This window comes from Canis aureus, chromosome 23 (assembly GCF_053574225.1).
Source record: "Canis aureus isolate CA01 chromosome 23, VMU_Caureus_v.1.0, whole genome shotgun sequence".
Lineage (NCBI taxonomy): Eukaryota > Metazoa > Chordata > Mammalia > Carnivora > Canidae > Canis > Canis aureus.
In genome coordinates, this window is record NC_135633.1 from 5,049,010 (window position 1) to 5,071,703 (window position 22,694).

At 35.9% G+C, this 22,694-nt stretch overlaps 1 protein-coding gene and 1 long non-coding RNA gene across 4 annotated transcripts in view; one reads left to right on the plus strand and one right to left on the minus strand.

The window, feature by feature from the left end:
- The window catches only part of LUZP2 (leucine zipper protein 2), a 472,421-nt gene that overhangs the window by 390,986 nt on the left and 58,741 nt on the right, over positions 1 to 22,694 (minus strand). The window lies entirely within an intron of this gene.
- Positions 299 to 1,098, plus strand: LOC144294514 (uncharacterized). The gene is made up of 2 exons (XR_013361877.1): positions 299 to 547; positions 901 to 1,098. It is a non-coding gene; the product is annotated as an uncharacterized LOC144294514 (long non-coding RNA).

The following is a 22,694-nucleotide window of genomic DNA, read 5'->3' on the forward strand; positions in this document are numbered from 1 at the left end:
CTGGAATAAACCAAGATACCAGGGGTCTGATATCAGAATACCTTGCACTCAATAGCTAGTTAATAAATCACAGATAATGGAATCAGTGACCTGCAGGAACTTTAGAAGGTATCTAGTTCAATCCTGTTCACATTAGTGAAATTAGTGACAAGGAAATTAAGGATGTTAAGTTTTTTAAGACACTTTCACATGTATTATCTCACTTATTTTCATAGTAGCTTTGTGGAGTAAGGATGAGCTATCTAGAAAAAGAAGACAGAGTATCGTCTGGAAGGTCACTATAGGCAACAGAAGACCTGAGAGACACCAGATTCTAAATTCAGAGTGTCTGTGATGATGAATTAGGGACACAGGAATAACTTGAAATCTATAAACACCCACAGAAGATAATCAGATGGCATGTCCTACGGCTATGACACTACGAGCTCTGGCTTTTGCCGAGCCAGACTTTATTTATAGAAGTGGGAGAAGAGAATGATACACAGAAATGGCCAAATGAATAATTGAAGTCTGAGTTGGTCCAGAAATATACTCCACCAGCAAGAAAGTAAGGGGGATGTTTGCTGCTTCAACTGCAGCTGAGGCTCAAGGGGGCTAGGAGATGGTTATAAGTATTTGGAGGTGAGAAGCACCGGGGTGGGGAGGGTCAGGATCTTCATTTTACTAACTGTTGACTTTGAGAAAAAAATCACGTATCCTCTCTGGGCCTCAGTTTCGCATCTAGCACAGTGGCCTCATCTATATTAGTAACTTCATCTCATAATTATGAGGATAAAATGAGGGAAGCAATAGAAACTGTTATTAATGAGGGCTTGGAATCCCATAAATGCTCAACCCAAAGATGTTATTAGTATTCTTATTCCTTATTTTAATTTTTTTTTTTTTTTTTTTTTATGATAGTCACACAGAGAGAGAAAGAGAGGCAGAGACACAGGCAGAGGGAGAAGCAGGCTCCATGCACCGGGAGCCCGATGTGGGATTCGATCCCGGGTCTCCAGGATCGCGCCCTAGGCCAAAGGCAGGCGCCAAACCGCTGCGCCACCCAGGGATCCCTCTTACTCCTTATTTTAAAATGCAATCTTATCTTTTTAAAAATTATGTATTTGTTTGTTTGTTTGTTTGTTTGTTTGTTTTTCAGTGAGCCTGAACCTGGGGTTCAGAGATGGGTAACAGGCTTGGCTCCCTGGGGACTTAAGCATCTTATACAAAGTCATTAGAGACAGACTAGAAAGCCAGGTTCCTTGTTATCCACATTTCCTTCAACCATCTTTTTTTTAATACTTTATTTATTTATTTATTTATGATGAGAGAGAGAGAGCGAGAGAATGGGCAGGGGGGAGGACCAGAGAGAGAGGGAGAACCAGGCCCCCCATTGAGTAGGGTGCAGGGCTCCATCCCAGGACCCTGGGATCACAACCGGAGCTGAAGGCAGACACTTTTAACTGACTGAGCCACACCGAAGCTCCTCAACCATGTTTTTAATAATTAAAAAAAAAAAAAAATCCAATTTTCCTGACATTTTCTAAGGACCAGTTAAATAAAGTCACATGGCACAAGCCAGGACATGTATTACTGTCAATCTCCATCTCAGGGAAACTGCTATGGCTCGTCATGAGATTTCTAATTCGGTCACCAACAGGAGAGCCTGCCATTTCTTCCTTTCCAGCCTCACTTTCTGGTGTATGTGAACTACATGATCCACGAATCAAGAATCCATCAGCAAATTCAGGGAAACATGATGAGTCACCTAATAAGGGGATGTTTTTCCCTCCTCATTATAAATATTCACATCAAAAAAAAAAAGTACATTTTAATTGAAAACAAAAAAGAACAAATTTGTAAATGATTTATGAAAAACAGGGAAAAAGAAAAAAAAAAGTCAAAAAAATTAACATTTGGGGCCCCTGGGTAGTTCGGTGTTTGAGCGTCTGCCTTTGGTTCAGGGCGTGATCCTGGGATCCTCATCTGGCATCAGGCTCCCTGCATGGAGCCTGCTTCTCCCTCTGCCTGTGTCTCTGCCTCTCTCTCTCTGTGTCTCTCACGAATAAAGGAAATCTTTTAAAAAAATTAACATCAGGTGTGTCATGGGTGACTCAGTCAGTGGAGTGTCTGACTCTTGATTTCGGCTCAGGTCTTGATTTCAGGGTCATGAGTTCAAGCCCCATGTTGGGCTTCTTCACACAACCCACACTTAAGTGTGGAGCCTACTTTAAAAATATATATATATGCATATATGTGTATGTATGTATATGTATATTAATATAAAAGATACCATATGTCCTACCACTCTCAAGTTTTCTAGTGTTTCTCTCTTCATTAGGCCTTAGCCTCATACAGGTGGACATCTGCACTAAATGACCTCTCCCCACATCCTAAAGGGAAAATTCAGATAGACATATAATGTCCAGCGTGCCGAGAACATTTTGGAAGACCTTCTTCGACACTTCTATACAGTAGTGCTGTTTACTCCCCTGTGCTCCCATGGCCTCTCTGCATTGGTCATACATATTTAACTTACTTAAAAACAACAACAAAGCTTAATCTAGGCTGAGAATCTCTTGAAGGTAGAGACTGTGTCATATTTATTTCTATGTTCCCTCTAAGAAGTGCAGCACCAGGTACCCAGTAGGTACTCAAGAAATATTTAGTTACCACAAGCCATTTTACTTTCCAAAAATATTCTCTTTTTTTTTCATTTTTTTAAAATTTTTATTTATTTTTATTTTTTTCAAAAATATTCTAAAGATTTTCTTATAACCTTCTTACGGTTGTATTTCACAACTGATTTCCTGAAACAGAAAGAATCTCATCCACAGTGTGAAGAGTTATAGATGTGAATGACCACGGAATAAGGTGACCACAGTTTCTCTAAGAATCAGAACCCTAAGAAAGCCCTCCATTCAGATATTTTGTCTCTCTCTCTCTCTCTCTCTCTCTCCATGGAAGAGTGGTGAAACTAGTTCCAGGTAGGAAATTCTGCAATGATAGACTCAGTGAAACCATCACCAGATTTCCCCTTGTACAATACCAAATCCACACCTCCCCCCACCCTCATCCTGTGCCGTGGCTCTCTGGTTCTTTCACAAAGAAAAGATTTTCTGTACACTATCAAGGTCAGGCTCCTCAAGAAACACACTCAACCTGAGCAGAGAACCTAGATAGGCTCACATTTACACTAACCAAATTATAAGAACGGAAGGATACCAATTTACATATCTGTGTCCTTTTCGCTAACTCTCTCCAAGGAAAATAGTCATAATACAAATTGTTTTGACATAGGACTTCAGAAAGCTCCCCTGACTTATCTTTTAAAGAATTACTTTGTTAAATAAAATCACACATTTATTTCTAATCTGAATATATACTGAATGGCAGAAGCTTTTGGTAACTCAAATTCTACAAATATAATTTGGCTTTAAATTGATATAGTAGATTAGAACTAGATAGGAAAAAAAATATCTGCCCTGGTATCAATAATATTCTAGAAAAGAATTACAAAAATTACAAAAATCATAGGTCCTCGAAGAAAAAATTAATCCTAGTATATATAGGCAATGCAAGATTGGGTTCCCTAGTGATAATTATTCCCTGTAATGTTCACACATTTGAATTTTAACACTAATGGCATCGAGCTTTGTCCATTTATGGTTTTCCAATTTAGAATGGAGCACTGGATCAAAATGGTCACAAATGAGACCACTCATCTTTCATTAAGAATGAAAACAGATCAAGATTTACTTCACAAAAACTTAGGGCATTTTAATGGGGATTGCATCTTTGAAGTTCAGGCCACTTAAACTAAGATAATAAGCTCATGGGGGAGGGGGTCTCAGTCTAACTTAAAAAGATCTTATTGCTAGGCCTGAGAAGATATATTTTTCTTAGAATTTATTTATACAGTGGGATTCATCAGATGTCTGAGGAGAAAGCAAGTGTCTATGTGGACTTCATAAATAACACCCCTCTAAAAATCAAAGCAAAACAGAAGCATAATGGCTTCAAGGTCATACAGTAGAGGTGAGAGGGTAATATGATATGAAATTATTTAGTTTGAGATCGGAAAGACAAAAGTTTAGATTCACTGCTTCTACTGAGTATAATTGGACATGTGAGCTTCTGCTGACTTCCTTCTATTTCTAGAGGAAGTACAGAGAACCACTATTGAAAACACTGCCTCCTTTCTGATAGTGATTCTGTGGTTTCAGTCATTCCTTTGTGCTTTCACAAAAGGAACTTAAGAAATGGAGGAATGATAACAGCTAATTTTGTTGAGCTATTAGGCAAAGTAAAAAAAAAAAAAAAATGAAAGAGAAAGCTTAGAACGAAGAGCAAAGAGTCTAAGTCAAGGAAGAAAATGCACTTTAAAGGTTCCTGTCGTTCGTTTCTCCCTCACTGGACGTGGTTAATGATACTTTGGCTAATTTTTGTCTTCATTAACCATCACATATTTAGTGTTGGAAACTATTTTCAAATCCCATCAAAATAATTCCATCTCCTATGAGAGCAAAACACAACGCTCAACAAAATAGGTCTAAGAGTCACTTTTTAAGACCCACCTCATCTCTGTGGGGAAAAAAAAAAAGGAGTCACATGCTTAATTTTGTTCTCCCCTTACACCTAATGTCACCTTCTATATGTTCAACAGCCTTAAAAAGGGGGATTCCCAAGGCCTCATAAAAAAGACTTCTTCGGCAGAGACCCGGGAACACAAAAGAAGAGAAGCAAATGAATTTTCTGATTTTTTTAAAAAGTATATACGACATTTATTTTAAAAAGAGTGTGATAAATAAAACAGTCTATGAAGTACAGAGATGAGAATGGAAAAAAACAGAACAGCTAAGCTGGAAAAATCCTGTCTGTTAGTTTAAGCAATGCAGTGAGACATAAAACGATGACTCCAGAAACTAACAGCAATAAAATTCAATTTGAACCTGACACTGGCTATTGATTCACAAGCAAGCCTCAGTCCTGACTTTGAGCTGATGGCAGCTGGACAAGCCCAGTCAAAGAGAGTCTCAGTGAATGCAGGGGACAGACTCTTTTCTTTAGAAACAGCAGCACTGAGGTTTTCTTACTGAATTTCCAGATAGGCGAGTCCATTAAATAAACAAGAAGAACAATCTGAGGAGTCAGACAGCCTCGTTGCAGGTTTTCTCCATTGCTCACTACACTCACTCCTATTTCTACTGTCCTTGTAAATTCTTAGCATTCAGGCCATACAGAGAGAGCTTCTCAGGGTTCCATGTGCATTCTGACCACAGCAGGGCACGTCAACCTACAAATTCAGGCTCCGCTACTTACTGGATATGACCTTGAGAAAATAAGTCATCGACAAAACAGGAATGGAAGCATCACTTTCACGGAATTTTCAGGAGAATGAAATTAGACCGTACAGGTGACGTGTATACAAGTGCTCAGCTCCATTCAGTCTTCTTTACGTGGCAAATCTTTTTTAGCTACAAACCCTAAATGTGGTTGCGAGGATATCAGCCGGTTAGGATCAATTATTTATGCCTTTGCCTTCTCAAAATTGTAGTTTCCAGTCCTCCAAACCTCCTTTAAAGGCTGTGTGTGTTTTTAAACCATTTTCACGTTCGTGGTTATCTGTTTAGAATAAACTATAACCACATGACACTATTAAATTTAAGAAGCAGAGAGGTCCCGTCCCTGACTAATAGTGTTTTATTTGCTGTCAAATACAAGGGCAAGACACAGAACTAGATGCTTACTCTCAAAACCGTATGGTGGATATAAAACACAATTTAGAATCTTCTGTATTTACCAACCTGAAAGCTTAACACTGATTATATGCAACGTCAATGGGAAGTTACTTTTTTTCTGAAATACCAATAACGGGAGTTCAAGGAGCCAGAAGCCTTTTGAATATTCACCACTATATTCCTGGAGAAAATAACAAACAGGAAGGTAAAGAGCTGATATACAACATTTTGCTAAAATTAACTAATAACTGAAATCTCCCCAAGCTGTGCTGGTCTCTAAACAAACTTAGCCAAAGTTAAGACGATCTTCAGAAAATGTGTCGTTCAAGCTGCGGATAGAAGGGAGAACAAACAGGGCACATAGTACAGTAAGTCTGAGAAACACTTAGTGAACTGAGGTTAAACACGTCTGATTTTGTTACTTCACTCAGTATGTTCCCATTCACGTTGAATTCCCAAGATGAGGATATGAAATACGGTCTTTCCAAAAGTCATCTGACCACAGAACCCTATTTCCAAGGACATATAACAGAGAGTTTTGAATCATACGCTTTACAATTAAATCCGGCCTAATTTCAAGAATCCTTCTGGGTTTTTTTGTTTTGTTTTGTTTTGTTTTGTTTTGTTTTGTTTTGTTTTTTTGGATTTGGCCAATGGCCACAGTATGGCAAGAGCAAACCACTGACAGCAAACCCCTGAGACTCCTTTTATCTGAAGGGAAAGCAGTGCCTTTCCAAGAGAAAATGCTTTGTGGTATTCTTATTCCATGGACATTTACCTAGAAATGAAACTTTCATTTAACCAGAAGTAACCAGAAAAACTCAAGAATTTTAGGGCCAAGTGTCTTTACCGGTGAGTGTATCCATAAGAACCTGGCTTTGACTCTTAGCCGATAAGCATCAGAGGTAGCAAGTTAGCCAGTAGTGGCACTGTCTTCATAGGTTTCTTAAATAAACACCCTGTTCAATCACAGGCAGCTTGCTCCATCCTTCTATCGTGCAATTTGGTGTCGATTGTGTTGTCAGATGGAACACGTGTGCTGTGTGTGTGTGTGTGTGTGTCCTCATAATCTCTGGATTTAAATGAACTATGAATTTCATAGGGCAAGGATCACCTGTAGCTACCTGAGCATTTCCAGACTGGCAAGAGCACCGATAAAATAAAAGAGGTTTAAACACACGATTCCTGAATTGACTTTTCTAGCCCCTTTCTTTTTTCAAAAAAAAAAAGGTTTATTTTAATTCCAGTTAGTTAACATACAGTGTTATAGAAGTTTCAGTTTACAAGACAGTGATTCGACACTTCCATCCATCAGCTGGTGACCACGAGCACCCTCCTTAACCCCCATCACCTAGTTCACCCATCCCTGCGCCCACCTCCCTCAAGCAACCATCAGTTTATTCTCTATAGTTAAGAGTCTGTTTCTTCTTTTTCTCTTTTGCTCATTTGTTCTGTTTCTTAAATTCTACGTATGAGTGAGATCATATGGCATTTGTCTTTTTCGGACTTATTTCACTCGGCATTATAGTCTCTAGGCTCCATCTACGTCATTGCAAATGGCCAAATTTCATTCTTTTTTATGGCTGAATAATATTCCATTGTGCACATATACCACTTCCTCTTTATCCACTTATTGATGGGCGCCTGGGCTGCTTCTGTCGTTTGGCGATTGTAAATAATGCTACTACACACATAGGAATACATGTATCCCTTTGCGTTACTTGTAATTTTTTTTATTTTATTTTGTTTTGTTTTGCTTTGTTTTGTTTTGGGGGTAAATACCCAGTAGTACAATTGCTGGGTCACAGGGTAGCTCTATTTTTAACTTTCTGATGAACCCCCATACTGTTTTTCAGAGTGGCTGCATTAATTTGTGTCCCCACCAAGTGTCACAGGGTTCCTTTTTTTTTTCCCCACATCCTCCATAACATTTTGCTGTTTCTTACGTTTTTGAGTTTAGCTATTTTGACAGGTGTGAGGTTGGAGAGCTCACAGTAGTTTTGATTGGCATTCCTCTGATGATTAGTGATGATGAACATCTTTTCACGTCTCTATTCACCATCTGTTTGTTTTCTTTGGATAAATGTCTGTTTGTGTCAATTTTTTAATTGGATTGTTTTTTGGGCGTTGAGATTTTTAAGTTCTTTATATATTTTGGATACTCTTTATCAGATATATCATTTGCAAATATCTTCTCCCATTCAGCAGGCCGTCTTTTAGTTTGTTGTTTCCTTTGCTGTGCACAAACTTATCTTGAGGGACACCTGGGGGGCTCAGTGGTTGAGCATCTGCCTTCGGCTCAGGGTGCAATCCCAGGGTCCTGGGATCGAGTCCCATATCAGGCTCCCTGCATGAAGCCTCCTTCTCCCTCTGCCTGTGTCTCTGCCATTGTCTCTCATCTCTTGTGAATAAATAAATAAAAATTTTTTTTTAAAAAAGAAATTTATCTTGAGGTAATCCCAATAGCTTATTTTTGCTTTTATTCCCCTTGCCTCAGGAGACATATCTAGAAAAATGTTGCTATATAGAGAAATTACTGCTTGTGCTGTCTTCTAGGACTTTTATGGCTTCAGGTCTCACATTTAGGTCTTTGTTTTTAGGTCTTTAATCCATTTTGAATTTATTTTTCTGTATGACATAAGAAGGTGGTCCAGTTTCCCAACACCATTCATTGAAGAGACTATCTTTTTCCCATTATATGTTCTTTCTCTACTTTGTCAAAGATTGTCAAAGATTGACCATATATGTGGGTTTTCTATTCTGTTCCATTGATCTATATGTCTATTTTTGTGCCAATACCATACTGCTTTGATTATATCAGTTGTGTAATATAATTTTAATTCAGGAATTATCATACCTTCATTTTTGTTTTTCAAGACTGCTTTGGCCATTTGGGGTCTTTTGTGATTCTGTACAAATTTTAGGATTTTTGTCCTAAATCTGTCAAAAATGTCGGTATTTTGATAGGGATTCATTAAACCTGTAGACTGCATGAACAAGGACTGTGTTTCCATTTCTTCATGCATTCTTCAATTTCTTTCATTAGTGTCTTATAGTTTTCACAGTAGAGGTCTTTCACCTCTTTGGTTAGGTTTTTCCCTAGATATCTTACTATTTTTAGTGCAATTATAAATGAGATTATTCTTTCTACTGCTTCATTATTAGTGTATAGAAATAAAACAGATTTCTATATATTGATTTTGTATCCTACAACTTCACTGAATTCATTTATCTGTTATACCAGTTATTTTGATGGCAATTTTAGGTTTTTGTTTTTTGTTTCCTGTTTTATTTTTTCATAGCCTTTGGGTGTTTTTTTGTTTTGTTTTGTTTTTTTTTTAATATAGTATCATGTCATCTGCAAAGAGTGAAAGTTTCACTTATTCCTTACCATTTTATATGTCTTTCATTTGTTTTCTTGTCATCTAATTGCTGGGGTTAGGACTTCCAGTGCTGTGTTAGAATAGAAGTGGTGAGAGTGGACCACCTCATGTTGTTCCTGACCTTAGGAGAAAAGTGCTCAGCTTTTTGTTTTTTTTTTTTTTTTTTTTTTTTTCCATTGAGTATGATGTTAACTGTGGATTTCCCATATAAAGCCTTTATTATGTTAAGGTATCTATCCTCTAAACCTACTTTGTTGAGGGTTTTTATTGTGAATGGATATTGTACTTTGTCAAAATGTTTCTGCATCTATTGAAATGATCATATATTTTTTATCCTTTCTCCTATTGATGTGATGTCTCATGTTGATTGATTTGCAAATATTGAACCACCTTCCTATCCTGGGAGTAAATCCCACTTGATCATTGTGAATGATTTCCTTTTCATGGATTGTTGGATTCAGTTTGCTAGTATTTTGCTGAGGATTTTTTCATATATGTTTATCAGAGACACTGCCCTGTAGTTCTCTTTTTTAGTAATGTCTTTATCTGGTTTTGGTATCAGGGTAATGCTAGCCGCAAAGAATAATTTTGGAAGTTTTCCTTCCTCTTCCATTTTATGGAATAGTCTGGAAAAAATAGGTACTAACTCTTCTTTAAATGTTTGGTAAAGGGATACCTGGGTGGCTCCGTGGTTGAACCTCTGCCTTCGGCTCAGGGCGTGATCCTGAAGTCCTGGGATCGGGTCCCACATCAGGCTCCCTGCATGGAGCCTGCTTCTCCTTCTGCCTGTGTCTCTGCCTCTCTGTGTGTGTGTGTCTCTCATGAATAACTAAATACAATCTTTAAAAAAATGTTTGGTAAAATTCCCCTGTGAAGCTGTCTGTTCTTGGACTTTGTTTTTTTGGGAGTTTTTTGATTACTAATTCAATTTCCTTACTAATAATCAGTATGTTCAAATTTTGTATTTCCCCCATTTCAGTTTTGCTAGGTTACACGTTTCTCAGAATGTTTCCATTTCTTCTATGTTGTCCAATTGTCAGCATGTAATTTTTCATAATATCCTCTTATAATTGTTTGTATTTCTCTGCTGTTTCTTATTTCTCCTTTCTCATTTATGATTTTTTTAGTCTTTTATTTATTTGGCTAGAGGTTTATCAATTTTGTTGATCTATTCAAAGAACCAGCTCCTGGTTTCATTGATCTATTCTACTGGGGTTTGGTATGTTTCTTTTGGTTGTTTGTTTTGTTGTTGTTCAGTTACTATACCATTTGTTTCTGACTTGTAATCCCTTTTTCAAATCAGTAACAAATTACTAATTCTGCAGTTTCTCTAAGGCACACCACATAAATTGGCAAAAAAAAAACTATTAAGCAACAACGTATGCAGGCAGTAGGATACGTGCTAAGGAAGCTACTATCACCACAGTTCCTTTCATCAAAGATCACACACACACATACTTGAGCACATATTAATTACTAATATGAAAATAACTTGAATTTAGTAATTTCTCTTAGGAAATCAAAACAACTGTGTAAAGCCCATTGCTGCAACAAAACATTATTGAGGACTCTCTGTTTGATCATAAGATATGAAGTCATTTGTCTATCCTTTCCCACTTAGAGAACAATAGATCGGATGTATAATTACAGAATGTAAGTGTCCAGCCGTTTTCTTCTCTGGCAAGTAGAAATAAATTGTTATCAATTTCAGCACAAGAGCTGGTCATTAAATATAAATAACACCTTTCTAATATTTCAAATACTAGAGAATTACTGGAAGTCACACTAGGATTTTAAGCCACTAAGAGACTACATGGGCAGAAGTAGAATGGAAGTGAGGTGAAGTTGAAGGTAAGACAACATGGGTTATGAGTTTTTGGGTAGGCATAGGACAGACTAAAAAATATAAAAATAAAAATAAAACAAAAATAATAAAATAATAAATAAATAAATAAATAAATAAATAAATAAATAAACAAACAAACAAACAAGCTGGCGGGTTTTATTTCCTCTTGCCAGGTTATGTGCCGAATTTGGCATCCAGATGGCAGGATTTATTTTGCTCACTGATTTATCTCCAGTCAGTCCTTACAGAGTTAGTATGTGGTAGGTACCTAAAATATATGTATTTGGATTAATGAAAGAACAAAATAATGCAATTAAAAATCATTTAAAAGCAGGGCATACCATGAGCTTTTGTGGTTACTCTACCTAAATTACAACTGGCTTTATTTTCCTTATAAGTAAATTTGAAGATGAGGATGATGAAAAGTGTCTGAGCTTCCTTTACTAGGGAAATAAAATCTAGAATGAGTGCCAAATAGTCTGCTCCTTGGTTATTTGAAATACTAAAAGTTGCAATGAAATAAAATATTTCATAGCAATAGGTGACAGTCTCCTGATAATTTCCTCATACAACCCAGACACATCTCAGTCCTTCTGCTCTTAACCAATATGCTATATTTTCTCTCCTAAGACACATGTTATATTTGGAATCTGGACCCCTTTGGGGGGGGGACTTGTTGGCAGAATAGAGAATAAGGAGAAAGGGTTTAAGTTAGTTCTTGACAACTGGCTAAGAATTCACAGCTGTTTACTTATTTTTAACCCTGATGAATTAAAATAGACCCAGGCTGTAGAACGTATGTGTGTGTACATGTGTTGCGTATTTTGGAATGATCACATACGAAACATCAGAAAAACTCTTAGACAAGGAAAAAAGGCTAGAGGATAATAGTGGTGACAGAAAAACCCATAAATCACCTTGTTATTATTCTCCTTCCTGCCACTCTTACCCAATACCAAACTTAGTCAAATCTAAGAAATGGCTGCATACGGTTGGTCTTACGGACTTTCTTCTAGATCCCTGTCCCAAATGTAAATACACTTGGAGTATCCAGCCTGCTTTTATATACTCTTTATTCTCTTAGCTTCATTTATTGATTTATAAGATGACTCTTCATATAAGACAAATACAAGATTAAAAAACAGAACTTTAAAATTACTGACCTAGACACCCCTCCCCCCCCAAAAAAAAGACCTGTTGGAACCAAGCACACATTTTTCTAGACCTATGTGATGAATGGTAATGACAAATGAGATAGAGAACCACAGTACTAGATACATGCACAACCCCTGGACATTATTTATAAAGGTTCAAATGAGGGTAAGAGAAAACCAGTACTTACTGAGTTCCTATTACGTGCAACGACTTGAGATCTATTCTCAAGAATTCATTTTTGTTTTACATAAAACATCAAATTGATGAAAATGGAAGAAGAGATTTGATTAATATAGCCCATTTTAGAAAATCCTAAATCTAAATTTTACAATAAAATGTAAGACACACATCTCTTACATACTGTGGCTTTAATACGTTTCTATTTCCATCCATCTCTAGAATCTGTCCTTTGGCAGAAAAAATATCTAGGGATTACAGTGAGCCAAAATACTCCTTAGGTAAAAAATAAAAAAATAAAAAAAAGTGAGAATTGCCTGTCTAAGACACACTTGGAAAGATTCATGGAAAAAAAAAAAAAAGATTTTGATTACCTACAAATGAGCTACAATTAGATGGTTAGATGACCATTATTATTCCAGTTAGAAGAAATCAGAACTCGCTTAATTCTTTTACGAACCATTTCATTAACATTATGTTGTAGAAGAGCACAAAGCTTATATTCTCCAAAATGAAATGATTCAAAATAGGATAATGGCTGCAGCTCAGTAGGAAGCTCGAAGCATGTCCAGTATGGTTTAGAGAGGGTGGTAGTGCTCAGAGGTTACCTGCACGGGCTATGGAATCAGCCTGGACAGGGCTTGAATAACTGCTTTTTCAGTGACTACTATCAGGGAAAGTAACTAAATTCTCCGACTTTGTTTCCTAATAAAGATACAGTATAGTAGCCTCTAACACCTAGTGGTGTTTGTTTTGAGGAATGTGCAAAGTACTTAAAACTGAGCCAGGTACACAGCAAATCCTCAATACCAGTTAGCAAATATTTGTATACCTGTTATTTATAGATTAGTAGCATATCTGTTACATTTAAACGCAATGAAGTATTTAAAAATGCACAAACTAGGGATCCCTGGGTGGCGCAGCGGTTTGGCGCCTGCCTTTGGCCCAGGGCGCGATCCTGGAGACCCGGGATCGAGTCCCACGTCGGGCTCCCGGTGCATGGAGCCTGCTTCTCCCTCTGCCTATGTCTCTGCCTCTCTCTCTCTCTCTCTCTCTCTGTGTGACTATCATAAATAAATGAAAAAAAATAAAATAAAAAATAAAAATGCACAAACTAGGCTCATTTGAGGTCTTTGTTATTGGTCTTAAAATACAGCATTTTCATTATTAATGAACTGTTATTTTGTCAGTGGAAGTGTGTATACCCAAGAATTGTGAGACGCTTTATCTCTCTCTGAAGAAATATTATGATGTTATGCTCTATATATACAGGATTCAAGCTTGCTAGAACTTTGAACTGTGCCACTCAAGATGAGAAAAACTAAAACAGCCTCAAGGCTCTTTAGAAATAGATTTATAATTGGATTCTGTGTGATTGTTCAACATATGACATCTAGGGAAAAAAATCAAAACAAAAAGAGTAGATTTCCACCTACTCATAATAAATATGGCAGTAAAATGAATAATGGTGATAAAAACTACTTTTATCATGGGAAGGAATTCTGCTTGTGCTGCTAGAACAAAATTTCCTGCCAAATTAGAAAAAAAAAATCTTTCCTTATTGACCATATATATATAGTACAATGATGAATGCATTTTACTAATGAATACTTTTCAATTCATAAATACAGAATAAAATTTATAATTTGGTATGGAAGTCAAATTAAAGAGGCTTATTAAGTCTGAAGAACCAACACCAATTGTTGAATAATTCATCAGCCGTTTAACACATTTGCTTAAAAAATGCAAATTACTTTTATTACTGATCTCATTCTAAATTTTTGTTGTTGTTTTGTGAAAGGATTATAGTTTTTCAATGGGAGACTCAAAAAATTTAATTGCAAAGTGATTAATATGGAGCTTTTGCTAATTAAATCAGCAGAAGGAGATTTAGGATGACACTATGCTAGGTGCTCAAATTAACGGACTGTCCCATTGCATTAAATAGAGTACGTTTATCACAAATAAACTCTCAGCCTCTTTATTTGATATGACAGGTAATACAAAAAGAAAATGAATCTTTCCAGTATAGTAGGCAACAGATACAAGGCTGCTTTACTTATAATTGCTCGATCTACAACTTTTGAAACAATTAGAAAGGATTTAAACGAGGTTGTCCTTAAGCGGCACCAGAATGTAATAAAATATAAAGTTCCTTCTCAGCAAGCTAACCGGTCTCCCAGACCTGAATAAAGAAGAAAGGATCCGCAGATGTGTGCATAAACAGCTGTGCGTTGTATTCAAACATCAAACATCGGGGAACTCGGGAAATCTTAAATCTTACTAACAGAAAATAACAACTAGGGTATCCTGTACTTCTTTTTGAGAATCATTTACAAAACTGGGTATTTAAATAATCTTTAAACACTTGATTTTAATAAATCTAATTTGCTAATTTATCTATCTATCTATCTATCTATCTATCTATCTATCTATCTATCTAATTATTTTCCTATTTCATGGGGGCCACTACGTTGAGTGCTAGAAACTTCGGTATAATGAGCAGCCATAGTTCCTTGCAGGTCTATATTTCTGGCGTAGGAGACAGTCTTTATCAGATTAGAAGACTACCAGCTAGGGTTAAAATATGTATCCAATTAAGATTTGTGAAATAAATGAATTAAAAATATATACCAATTTTTAATGTGATTTCGTAATTTTTTATCTAAAAAAAGTTTTTCTTTTTTCCACAGCATTTTCTTAAGTTTTTCTAAAGGGATAAAAATACTCATGTTGATTTACCTGTAATGTTCCTACACTTGATTTTTTTAATGTATTTTTTGTATTTCGTTCAAATTATCAACTCACTTCCAAGTGACCTCCAACTGCTACTGAATCTAATTAATATGTCTTCTAAACTACTTGAAACAAGGACCAAGAACAAAAATCCATATGATCACAGAATTATTTTATTTTTACTGTCATTTATTAGTCAAGTAAACGAGGTTGCCAAAGATGGATTTGTAAAATTAAATAATAAATAAATAAATAGATAAATAAATAAATAAATAAATAAATAAATAAATAAATAAATAAATAAAAGCTGAAACTAGAAACAGTGTAGGCATTTACAAGAACTTTGTCCTGTGCAATTCTGCAGACATAGGCTCCTATTCTCTACAAAAAAAAAATAGTAGCAATAGAGATTATAACACATCAAAATTCCTATGCTATTCTTTAACACTCTTCAACTCTTGAAGGCAATTGTATCATACCTACAGAGTGTATTTCTCCTATTCTTGAAGTTTCAAACTAGTCACTTGACACATAACCTGAAATTCCCTAAAATAAAAGGGCTAATCTGCTAAATAAGCCAATACACTCATATAGCTTTCCAAGATTTTTCTAATGTCTACTGATTTAATGAATATGCTATACTTTTCAAATTCATATAATCAAACTTTTAATATAGTATTAATAAAGAACTCTGCCAATAACTAAGTTTTAAAACAATGATGTGAACCAGGAAAATGAAAGAATATTCCATAAAATAAGAATAAGAGCCCTGGGTTTAGAGTTAGACAAATCTGGCTTCAGATGCTAGCTCTGCTTCTTAATAACTAGGAATGAGATTTCCGGTTACACAAAAAATATATCCTCACACTTTTTTCTTTAAAAGCATCCTGACAGGGCACCTGGGTGGCTCAGTTGGTTAAGCATCTGCCTTCGGCTAAGGTCATGATCCCAGAGTCCTGGGATCAAGTCCTGCATTAGGTTCCCAGCTCGACAGAGAGCCTGCTTCTCCCTCACCTTCTGCCTGCCACTCCTCTGGCTTGTGTCCTCTCTGTCAAATAAATAGAATCCTTAAAAAAATAAAAAAATAAAAAAAAAAAAGAAGAGGAAGAAAGAAGAAGAAGAAGAAGAAGAAGAAGAAGAAGAAGAAGAAGAAGAAGAAAGCAAGCATCCTCACATTGATGATAGCAAAGTGTGAATACAAAAAGGTAGATTATGGGCCACATCACATATTTCTGATATAAGTAGAAGTTGTTGCCTAGGGTTACTGAGAAAGCTTCTTAAAATGAAGGATTAAAATAACAGCCTTTATGTTTTGACTTTTCCCTTTTTTTTTTTCCTTTCACTATAGGAGAAACACAATCTGGTAGATTTTACCATGAGGAAAAAAGAACATGGCAAGGACAGCTGAGCTTAGAAAGAACTAAGTCTAGAGCCTTGTTGGCATCGTAGGTCCCCCATCCCAGGCTTGGATTAACTCTCTCCATGGTTCTCATGATAGAAGCCAAATAAAATCTCTCTTTGATTAAAGCCACCATTTTCCAAATTTCTTTCTTGGAACCGAATGCAATCTCTAACTGACATCCAAACAGCATCAACACAAGCATAATTACAAATCCAAATACCTCGAATTTCAGTTTTTCATTCATGAAAATATTGTAGTAACAATAATTAGCTCAGATATGGGAGCAGGAAAGTTAAGAAAAAATGAATTTAAGAAAACACATTTAATTAAACCGCTTATTATAATGCCTGCCACAAAATTTGTATTATTTCTATACCATACTTAAAAGCAAGTATTTCTTTTTTCTTACTCTTTCTCTTTTCATTTTATATCTGATAGATCAGGGTAGACATTCAGATACTCAATGATTTAACTATCAGGTAGGGTTATTTTACATTCTGATTTTAATACATCTAATCATGAAATACAAAATTTACAAGACATGACATGCCCCCAGTACCTGGAAGGAATGCATACTACATTAAAAAAAATTGTTGTGTTTTTTCCCAAAACTTACTTTAATTCTATAACTTTGCCGAGTCTCTTGAGTTCAAGTTGCTATTTACCTCAAAATATAGCAGAGAACACTGTGTCAAAGCCACATCCGCTAAAGTTTTCATGAAGGTACCACTATAAAAACACTAAGTTCAATACGAGATTCATACATTATAAAAATGTCATAATACCTTGATTTTTAAAAGGCTATCAAGAGACAAAAGTGGTGTCATTTTAGGGAGAGATGAGTTTTCAAATAAAGAATTAAGATATTCCTCAGCCATTAGAAACGACGAATACACACCATTTGCTTCAACGTGGTTGGAACTAGAGGGTCTTATGCTGAGTGAAGTAAGTCAATCAGAGAGGGACAAACATATGGTTTCAGTCATATGGGGAATATAAGAAATAGTGAAAGGAACCATAAGGGAAGGAGGGGAAACTGAGTGGGGAAAAATTAGAGAGGAGGACAAACCATGAGAAACTCCTAACTCTGGGAAACGAACAAGGGGTAGTGGAAAGGGAGGTGGGCGGGGGGTGGGGGTGACTGGGTGACGGGCACTGAGGGGGGGCACTTGACGGGATGAGCACTGGGTGTTATGCTATATGTTGGCAAACTGAACTCCAATAAAAAATAAATAAAAATGTAAAAAGAATTAAGATACTCACAATAGCAGAGTTGCTAATGATTTTAAGAGGCAACTTAGATAAAATCTATCAGACTGAACAAATAAATGCCAAAAGAATGGACTTAAATATTCTTTGAAGGGATGCATCATTTATTCATTCCCTGTATGATATTTTTCCTTAAACATAGCCATCAATTTCTTCTGACTTAGTATAGGATTAAGTTTTTAAGATTAATTGTACTCATTTTCATTACATTTCTCATACCTATGGAAGTTAACAAGAAGTTTATTGGACTATTCATATCTATGCCAGACAATCTGTCTTGTATAAATAACTAAATTTTCAGATTAAATACATTTTCCATAGTTTCATCTTACTTCAACTGTTCTAACAATTTTATAAGTACATTCTGAAAGTTAATTCTCTATGATTAGTTGGAAAAGAAAAATATTATTCTTGGTTTACTTGAATGACTGGTTTCCATTTGTAATATACATACTTTTTGATTTTCACTTTGTCAATTATTTCCAAAGCAGTAATTTTTGATATTGGCAATTTAAGCATAGTTTGTCTATTATGTTTTCTCCTTAACAAAGCTTTACAAAGCATCAAATATAGTGATTACTCATCCTCTATTTCCCTGAAATATGTAACATTTGTAATATAAATATATCACATTACAGAAAAACAACCCTGAGTGAAAGTGGCCTTGACAGTTTAGAGAGTATCTTTTATTATGTTTAACTAGAAAAGTGTGACGAAATTGAATGTTCTTTAGGTTAGGTAAAGGTTAATTTATTTCATTCATTGACTCATTTAGAAATAGTGAATGGAGGGGCACCTGGGTGGCTCTATCAGTTAAGCACCCAACTCTTGATTTCACTTCAGGTCATGATCTGAGAGTCATGAGATCAAGCCCCACATCAGGCTCTGCGCTCACAGAAGAGTCTATTTCTGTCTCCTTCTGCCCCTACCCCCACTCATTCTCTCTCTCTCTCTCTCAAATAACTATTTTTTTAAATAGTTAATAAATACCAAGTTACACATATAGCATTGTGATAAAAATGGACATTGTGAACTTGAGTGAAGGGTCCTGTCCAACTGAATTTTGAGTCTCCAGCCCTTTGCATATGGGGAAAGAGGTGACAAAGAAAATAATAAAGGGAAATGGGAGGGAATAAATAAAGAGGCAGGCAGGAAGAGAGAAAGGTGGGAAGAATGGCAGGCAAGTCTGTGTCCTTTGGTGATTAGAAGTCTAGCGTGTGGTGGAAGGTAAACGTGATCTTAAACACAGGCTCTTATACTAACAAATCATGTGATCTTTTTCTCCGGGTATCCTATTTTCTCCTCTGTGTGTTGGATAATCAAGTGTACTTCACTGAGTACATGGCAGATTAAATAGATTATATATTAATTAACATTTAAATAATATATTATGTTAATTAAATTTAAATAAAAATTTTAAAAATATCGTAGGTATCATTAAAATAAAGAACTGAAAAAAATTATGAGTCTTGACACTGATTCTATCCTAAATCTGTGTTACAAATGAAGAAATCAAGATCAAGTCAATGAAATAAGATAATAATGTCAAAATAAATAAGATTAGGGATCCCTGGGTGGCGCAGCAGTTTAGCCCCTGCCTTTGGCCCAGGGCGCGATCCTGGAGACCCAGGATCAAATCCCACGTCGGGCTCCCGGTGCATGGAGCCTGCTTCTCCCTCTGCCTGTGTCTCTGCCTCTCTCTCTCTCTCTCTCTCTCTCTCTCTCTTTCTCGTGTGTGACTATCATAAATAAATAAAAAAATTTTAAAATAAAAATAAAGTAAATGAGCTTATTATAAATACCAAGGAACTTCACCCAAAATATATAGTTCAAATAATAAACCCCAATACAGTAGTCAACTATGGAAGCACAGGAAAGGAAGAAATGACCAAAGCTATTTAGAAGGAAGTGTGTAGGGTCATCATGAGCAACAGAGAGTTAGAAAGGTCTGCAGAAATACCCCCAAAACTGACTCTACCTTCTCTACCTTCCTTTAATCCTTTCATCCTCTTCCTATGTTTTTAAGTTTGACCTACTCTTCAATAGAACCTAGTTCCAGTTTCATCCCCTGAATTTAAAAAGATGAAGCAATGAATGGATGAAGATATATATGTAGATACCTATCTACATATATATATATATATGCATATAGATTAGATATCTATATCTATATAGACAGAGATACACACACACAATGATACTCAGCCATAAAAAGGAATGAAATCTTGCCATTTGTGACATGAGTGGATCTAGAAGGTATTATGCTAAGTGAAAGTCAACTTTTAAAAAATATTACAGTCTTTCCCTTGAGCTTAAGTATTTATAAAAATTGTGTCCATAGAATGACAAATACTATGCGATCTCACTTATATGTGGAATCTAAAACAATCAAACTCATGGAAGCCAAGAACAGTATGGTGGTTGCTGGTGGTGAGGGGAGAGGAGAATGAGGAGATGATGGTCAAATGATATACAGTGTATTTTCTAAGATAATTTCTGGAGATCTACTATATGGCATAGTGACCACAGCTAACAGTATTGTATTTAATAGGTGAAATTTGCTAAGAGGGTTGATCTTATATTAAGTATTCTTATGGCTAAATAAATAAATAAAAACAATAAAAGAGGTGGGAAGAAACTTTGGGAGGTGATGGATAGGTTTATGGCCATGATGGTGGTGGTGTTTCACGGGTGTATACCTACTACCAATTGGTTGCATATTTTCCAATTGTTGGGTTCATATACATTAAATATGTACAACTTTTCATTAATCATACCTCAATAAAGTGATCTTTAAAATTATGTCTGATAGCTTCTCAAGTTCCAATGCATCCTTGTGCTTGAAAAAGGAGAAAAGAGAACTTTGTTTCTGTGCAAGTTTTTGAAAAGCATAACCTGTTTGGTGCGTTTAGATAACAAATACATTTTGCAGCAGAGCAATTAGACCTTTAAAGAACCATCCAGTCTAAATTTTGAATGGTTAGGCACTGGGGATGTTTTCTTCTGAGATTCTTGATGTAGAACAGTCATTGAGCTGCCTCGCAGATTAGATGGACCTCACCATTCAAGTTTGTTTTCAGCTTTTGGAGGCTACTACCATCCTCGCACGCAGAGAGGAGTCACCCATGTGAGGGTGGACTGTGAAGAGAAAGCTGGCTATCTAGCCACGGTTTATGTACTGTCAGGTTCAGAAACAGAGTTCCCCTTTTCCATTTGGCGTTGAGCAGTTCTACGTTACTCAAAGAATTACCGAACCCCTATTTACACAAGGCAAAGGAAGACTGTAAAGAGTCTTCAGAGTAAAATCTCTGGTTTTCTGTGGGGAAAAAAATTAAAGTGAATTGTTTCAACATAGATGAGTACTACAGCTTATATGACAACAATGGTAAGGATTTATATAATAATAAAAAAAAAAGCTAAAGATTGGTAAGGCATGAATTAGCAAATATAAGCAAGAGATGATGTTTTTAAAGGAGTCAACAAGAAAAGATTTTTATGTGTTAATGATGTTTTTAAAGGAGTCAACAAGAAAAGATTTTTATGTGTTAATAATTGAAACGATTCAGTTCATTCAGGGTAGTTTGACAGTAAATCTAGCTGTATGCTTGTCCCAAGGAAAGTAACCATAATATCCTGACATTGTCACAACAGGACTTCTTGTGTTTCCAGCCACTAGTTAGGTTCTTATGTGTTTTACCAATGGCTGTTTTATGTGCATGTGCACATCAATCTTCAGAATTCAAAGTCTGAAAACTGGCATAATTGTCATCACTGGTTAACATGGAGATAAAAGACAATCTTGCACAGTTTCGCAGAGTAGTACAGAAAGTTGCAAAAAGGGACACTCAGTGCGTTCCCCTAAAAGGAATAATGAAATTTATACATGACTGTTTCCAAACTGATTATCATTTTCCTGGAAACGCCTTCTTAGAAATGACGTAGAGGAAATAGAAGCACTTCACTCTGACAGGGAAATCTGGAGCTAAGCAATAGTCTAATAGTCATACCCTGTTGTTTCCCTATCTCAATAAGTGGAGAAAGCTTTCAGAAGCCTGATGATTCAGAAAATACATAAAAATAACATTTCCTACTGATCAAGAAGTTAGAGAATGTTTGAACTTCAAAAATCATAGCTGAAAAAAAAAAACCTAAGGCAATTTTACATTTTTTTCTAACTTATTAAATCATATGTCCATGTTGCTTTTTCCACACACCAAATTACCTATTCATTTATTCACTTATATCAGAGATACCTAATACCTGACTCCAGGGGTTTCATTCCCTACTTTACACTCAAACTACATACCAGAATTATTAAAATACAACTTTTAAGCTTCTAATCTGGGGCTGGCATTTGAATGACATTTATTTGCGGTAATAAATGTAAGACTGGGGCACCGAAATATAAATATTTTTTATGATAGTCACATGCCTTTCCTACAGTATAGTGGAAAGGAGAAGAAGCATACTCCAGATTAAAAAAAAAAAAAAAACTGAAAGGCTGTCTGGACAAATTGCACAAGGACACTTTCAAATTTGCTTTTAGCAAAATCTCCCGTAGCCTGAGAAGCACTAAAATAAAGGAGGTCACTTTTTTATATATGTAATAAATCACAAACTCTTGAGAGCTAGAATGTATCTTAAGATATACATCATCGCTCCTTTGATCAGATGCATCCATCCTCTGTATCACCAGCAAGAACAGAATTCCAGATTCTTCCTCAGTATCTCTATAGATGGAGAAATCACCGCTTTTGTGATCAGCCCATCTGATCTATAATAGCTTAAGGTGCTGGATTTCTTTTTTTTAGTAGCAGTCCATTTCTCTATGACTTTTACCTTCCAGACACCAATTTTATTGCTGTCTTATGGGACTCCGTAGAATGACTTCTACTCCTTGAACATGTTAGCTTGTCAACATTTGGACACAGGTTTTACCTTCCCTATTACCCTTTTTGTCTCTGATAGGGGTAGGATTTCAGATAAATCTTTTTCTATCTGGCCTT